Source organism: Saccoglossus kowalevskii, chromosome 15, assembly GCF_978046115.1.
Source record: "Saccoglossus kowalevskii chromosome 15, keSacKowa6.1, whole genome shotgun sequence".
NCBI classification, from domain to species: domain Eukaryota; kingdom Metazoa; phylum Hemichordata; class Enteropneusta; family Harrimaniidae; genus Saccoglossus; species Saccoglossus kowalevskii.
In genome coordinates this window covers 4,523,935-4,530,877 of record NC_140655.1, presented here as the reverse complement: position 1 = coordinate 4,530,877, position 6,943 = coordinate 4,523,935, and positions in this window count along the sequence as shown.

Genomic DNA, 6,943 nt, shown 5'->3' with positions numbered 1-6,943 from the left:
AAGGCTATAAAAACCGTGTTCGCAATTTAAAACGTAATTACCACATAGCAATACAGAATTTAAACATAATTGCACCTACTTTGCATGCAATTTTCCCAAATGTCCACGTAATTTTAACAAATATACACACAACTGCGCAGACTTACTATACAATTGAACAAACTTTGTATGTAACTTTACAAAACTTTGCAGACGTTCCTCATAACTTCACAAATGTTGCATGCAATTTCATTGACTTGCCAAAAGCAATTATAGAAATTTGCCAAAAGCAAATTACAGAAAAACAACAAATCATAATATGAATATTATATCATATTTGGGAAGATAACAATTATTGCACTCTCTTTCAAAAAGTGCGACCGAGTTTGCTAATATTTGAGCTACCCTAAAATTGTTATACTGCACTTCATTGGTGATACTTAAAGTTGCATAATCATTTGTCTTTCTGTGTCACAATGTTTGGACAAATTATGGCAAAAACTGAGAAAATGAATTGTAAATTATACAATAAACTGTCAAAGCAATTTGTGTCTTATGACAGTTGGGTATGGAAAAAAACGATTAATTGTAGCGATTAATATTAATGCAATCTTTTCATCAGAAACCTACACCACATGAGATTTCAGGTGAATACTGCGTGCAATGTCTTTTTTCTAGTGCGTATTCCGTAGTGCTAATATTTTGTCTGAATAGTGTACTTTGATAACATTCTAAACAGTTGAATTTTCACATGAAATACTTTTACAACTTTTCAGTTTTACATTAAAACTCATTACGTGAAACACGTTGACGGTGTCCATTTAATTGGGACTGTCTTCATCGTTAAAATAATATTTTAAATTGAAATAGATCCAAAATTAAAAATGAAAAAAATGAAAAAACAGAAGCAGTATATTATATGTGTACAGTTTATTAGGATGCGATACAAACATTGAACATTGCTGAGTCTAATGCACGATATAAACGTTAGCAGTATTTTACTTTAACACTCCGTGTGCAGCAGGTGCGGAGATATCCCATAACTAAGGTTAAAAATCAGAAATTGTAATGAACATCAACAAATGTCGTGAAACTCGTTGTTCCTGGTATGACTAGAATCAAACTATTCACCAACAAGAATGTATATTACTTCGTCTCTTTCAATGGCAATAACTTCATACGAAGCTATGCTAACTGTGTTCATATTTTGACGATTTGGCAGTCATTTTGTGTTCCTGAACTTTTGAAATAATTTCCGCTGATGGGTATGTTATTTTCAATTTTCGCGAGAATGTCAGCTATATTTGAGTCTCTGACAGAGCACACATCGCTTGTTTGATAACCTTCAACAGCGGTTTCGCTATGGGAATACACGGACGATTACTAGAACCTCAACCCCAATCAGGCCGCTAAATACCGCTGGCGTCCACGTGGCCGTAATTTAACTATCTATTATAACGTTTTTTTGAAAAAATTAGTTAACAGATACACATCACAAAGGATAGTTTAGACGATGTTTTGAATAAAAGTAATCTGTTTGTTCATTGTGGGGTGCATAGTGACTAATATAAACCCAACTGATTTTTCGCAGTTTTAACATCAATTCTATGTTTCAATGATTAGCGCTTTTAACTCACTTTTAACTGATAGATATTCCGACACAGAAAGTATGTTCATCGACAGCTGTGACCAATAAAACCTTGAAAAAAAAATAGAAAATATGCAACATGTAATATCAAGTGATAGTTGAAAGTGATGTGATGACATTCGATATATACTTTACCTAGACGAAACTGTTTTGGTTTGTCCCAATGTTTCACATCGAAATGGACATTCCAAACATTACACCAAATCCACGTATTCTTCGGTAGTGCGTATCCACCTGTGTTATATTGAAAAAAAAAAACGTCTAGTTGTTTTGCTGTCCATTATTTGTGGGTCTTTTCATTCACTAAGTCTTGCGTTTATTTGTGTTTTGCCACCTCTTTTCAGTACTTTGCCACACTTTTCAATACTTTGCCACACTTTTCAATACTTTGCCACACACTTTCAATACTTTGCCACACTTTTCAATACTTTGCCACACTTTCCAAAACTTTGCCACACTTTTCAATACTTTGCCACACTTTTCAATACTTTGCCACACTTTTCAATACTTTGCCACACTTTTCAATACTTTTCCACACTTTTCAAAACTTTGCCACACTTTTCAATACTTTGCCACACTTTTCAATACTTTGTCACACTTTTCAATACTTTGCCACACTTTTCAATACTTTGCCACACTTTTCAGCATTTTGCCACTAATTTTCAGCATTTTGCCACTAATTTTCAGTACTTTGTCACTACTTTTCAGTACTTTGTCACTACTTTTCAGTACTTTGCCACACTTTCAGCACTTTGCCACTACTTTGTCACTACTTTTCAGTACTTTGCCACACTTTTCAGTACTTTGCCACACTTTTCAGTACTTTGCCACACTTTTCAGTACTTTGCCACACTTTTCAGTACTTTTGCGATTGTATTCGTGACGCGACAGACGCTATGACGCAGAATCGTAGTCAAGCGAACATACTCCGATATTCGATGTGTTTTTTACCGTAAACAAACGTTCGTTACGATGCTCAAACCATCTACTTTTAAATCCACAACAGACTATAATCTGTTCAGTTACAGTAATAGTTACGAAACCACGTAGCCTCTCACCCAGGGCACACGGGAGTGTCGTATTCGTAGGCTTTCTCCAAGTTTAGCTTGATTAACCTTTCAATACTCGAGACAAACGCTCTGATTTGCGAGAGGCAGTTGGAAGTGAGTGGTACAGAGTCGCACATTACGGGCAACTATTGCAACTCTTTTTTCAATCGACTAATTCCAACATTGCAACGTGCAATATGTCGTAGATACGGTAATACATGTAAGTATGACGTGTGTTATTAGTTATCCATGATCACACCCGCTCGCAGTGAACCGAATTCAGAAAAAAAAATATTGAGTTGCTGGCGCCCTCGCGTATCACGACTTTTATCTTAGACGCATGAATTTTCGATTAGTTCGTTTGTTTATGGTTTAACCAATTCAGCTGCAATTCAATTTAGTTTAATTGAACACAAATTGGTTTTGTTTTTTCAAAATTATTTGATCTTTGGCATGTTTACGCAAAAGCCTGTAACTGCGAAATTAAATTATCGCTCCGATCAAAGAATAGTTACGTAACATTCACATATAATAAAATGAATTAATGAACCTTTTTCAATTAGTCTATTAATGGTTCGTTAATTTATGGTATAGTCTAATAAACTATATATCTATTTATGTTAATTGAATGGTAATTATTGTCGCTTTAACTAAATTTGGAGTGGTGCTCTGTTGAGCATTGTTTCGAGTTGTTTTAAACGGCGTACTCCATTTTTCAAACTTTCACAAAGTATTTAATCTCGGGCAACAGTACGCAAAAGTCCTGGAACTGTGAAAGTAGATTATCGCTCGGATTAGTGAATAGTTACGTAATGGTGCATTATAATAAAATGAAGAAATAAATGAGTGAATAGTACAGTGAATCTTTTAATTAGTCTATTAACGGTTCGTTAACGATATAAATGAAGGAATGAATGAAAGGCCCACCCAATGAACATGAATGAATGAATTAAACAATAGCCATCACAAAATTGTAATACGCAATGAATGAATTACATTATTGCAATTATTGTAATAATAAGAAGCCGTCATTTAATTGAATGCTAACAGCTACCCTGTGTCGGGTTGACTGACGGTCAGTCATTATTTGTCGTCAAATAACGTAAATAATGATGCAATCGTTCAGTGCAATGCATAAAATCATTTACATTGATGTTTTGTTGGACGTATAATAGCCAGCAAATTATCAAGTTATTTCTATTGCATAAACGTATTGTCAAATTATTTTCTAACTGAAAATACCAATAATTACCACAGTCATGACGTTAATCTGTACATTAATTGCCGATCACTTAGAAATGCAGTTAAGTTTTAATTGAGTACAAACAACCTGCGCTCACATTTCAAGAATAACCACGTGAGTGATAACACTTTTCGGCTTGGGTCGTGAGCGAGTTCGAGCCACAACACCACGATCAATCGATCCATTCCATATACGGGAAAGAGAACACTGTGCTACTTACAAACGTGCCATTTTGATGTGTCCGGTGGTGGTTAAACCATTCTGGCTGCTGGTATTTATGTATATGCAGTAATAATCCCACAACAGAAGAAATTTCGCCAACGAAACTATAGCGCATCCGCATCGCGTTGATGCTTCGAACACGTGGAATCGTTTGCGATTGTATTCGTGACGCGACAGACGCTATGACGCAGCATCGTACTCAAGCGAACATACTCCGATATTCGATGCGTTTTTTACCGTAAACAAACGTTCGTTACGATGCTCAAACCATCTAATTTTAAATCCACAACAGACTATAATCTGTTCAGTTACAGTAATAGTTACGAAACCACGTAGCCTTTCACCCAGGGCACACGAGAGTGTCGTATTCGTAGGCTTTCCCCAAGTTTAGCTTGATTAAGCTTTCATACTCGAGACAAACGCTCTGATTTGCGAGAGGCAGTTGGAAGTGAGTGGTACAGAGTCGCACATTACAGGCAACTATTGCAACTCTTTTTTCAATCGACTAATTCCAACATTGCAACATGCAATACGTCGTAGATACGGTAATACCTGTAAGTATGACGTGTGTTCTTAGTTATCCATGATCACACCCGCTGGCAGTGAACCGAATTCAGAAAAATAATATTGAGTTGCGGGCGCCCTCGTGAGTCACGACTTTTAACTAAGACGCATGATTTTTCGATTAGTTCGTTTGTTTATGGTATAACCAATTCAGCTGTAATTCAATTTAGGTTAATTGAATACATATTGTTTTTTGTTTTTTCAAAATTATTTGATCTTTGGCATGTTTACGCAAAAGTCCTGCAACTGTGAAATTAAATTATCGCTCCGATCAAAGAATAGTTACGTAACATTCACATATAATAAAATGAATTAATGAGCCTTTTTCAATTAGTCTATTAATGGTTCGTTAACGATATGAATGAATGAAACAAACTATTTGATCTTGGGCATGTTTGTGCAAAAGTCCTGCAACTGCGAAATTAAATTATCGCTCCGATCAGTGAATAGTTACGTAACATTGCCTTTTAGTATAGAATGAATGAGTTGCGGGCGCCCTCGCGAGTTGTGACTGTGAACTGTAAACGCACGATCAATCGATTAGTTCGTTAATTTATGATAGAGTCTAATAAACTATATATCAATTAGTGTTAATTGAATGCTAATTATTGTCGCTTTAACTAAATTTGGAGTGGTGCTCTGTTGAGCATTGTTTCGAGTTGTTTTAAACGGCGTACTCCATTTTTCAAACTTTCACAAAGTATTTAATCTCGGGCAACAGTACGCAAAAGTCCTGGAACTGTGAAAGTAGATTATCGCTCGGATTAGTGAATAGTTACGTAATGGTGCATTATAATAAAATGAAGAAATAAATGAGTGAATAGTACAGTGAATCTTTTAATTAGTCTATAAACGGTTCGTTAACGATATAAATGAAGGAATAAATGAAAGGCCCACCCAATGAACATGAATGAATTAATTAAACAATAGCCATCACAATATTGTACTACGCAATGAATGAATTACATTATTGCAATTATTGTTATAAGAAGCCGTCATTTAATTGAATGCTAACAGATACCCTGTGTCGGGTTGACTGACGGTCAGTCATTATTTGTCGTCAAATGACGTAAATAATGATGCAATCGTTCAGTGCAATGCATAAAATCATTTACATTGATGTTTTGTTGGACGTATAATAGCCAGCAAATTATCAAGTTATTTCTATTGCATAAACGTATTGTCAAATTATTTTCTAACTGAAAATATCAATAATTACCACAGTCTTGACGCTAATCTGTACATTAATTGCTGATCGCTTTGAAATGCAGTTAAGTTTTAATTGAGTACAAACAACCTGCGCTCACATTTCAAGAATAATCACATCAGTGATAACACTTTTCGGCTTGGGTCGTGAGCGAGTTCGAGCCACAACACCACGATCACTTCGATCCATTCCATATACGGAAAAGAGAACACTGTGCTACTTACAAACGTGTCATTTTGATGTGTCCGGTGGTGGTTAAACCATTCTGGCTGCTGGTATTTATGTGTATGCAGTAATAATCCCACAACAGAAGAAATTTCGCCAACGAAACTATAGCGCATCCGCACCGCGTTGATGCTTCGAACACGTGGAATCGTTTGCGATTGTATTCGTGACGCGACAAACGCTATGACGCAGAATCGCAGTCAAGCGAACATACTCCGATATTCGATGCGTTTTTTACCGTAAACAAACGTTTGTTACGATGCTCAAACCATCTAATTTTAAATCCACAACAGACTATAATCTGTTCAGTTACAGTAATAGTTACGAAACCACGTAGCCTCTCACCCAGGGTACACGGGAGTGTCGTATTCGTACGCTTTCCCCAAGTTTAGCTTGATTAAGCTTTCAATACTCGAGACAAACGCTCTGATTTGCGAGAGGCAGTTGGAAGTGAGTGGTACAGAGTCGCACATTACGGGCAACTATTGCAACTCTTTTTTCAATCGACTAATTCCAACATTGCAACATGCAATACGTCGTAGATACGGTAATACCTGTAAGTATGACGTGTGTTATTAGTTATCCATGATCACACCCGCTCGCAGTGAACCGAATTTAGAAAAAAAATATTGAGTTGCGGGCGCCCTCGTGAGTCACGACTTTTAGCTAAGACGCATGATTTTTCGATTAGTTCGTTTGTTTATGGTATAAACAATTCAGCTGTAATTCAATTTAGGTTAATTGAATACATATTGTTTTTTGTTTTTTCAAAATTATTTGATCTTTGGCATGTTTACGCAAAAGTC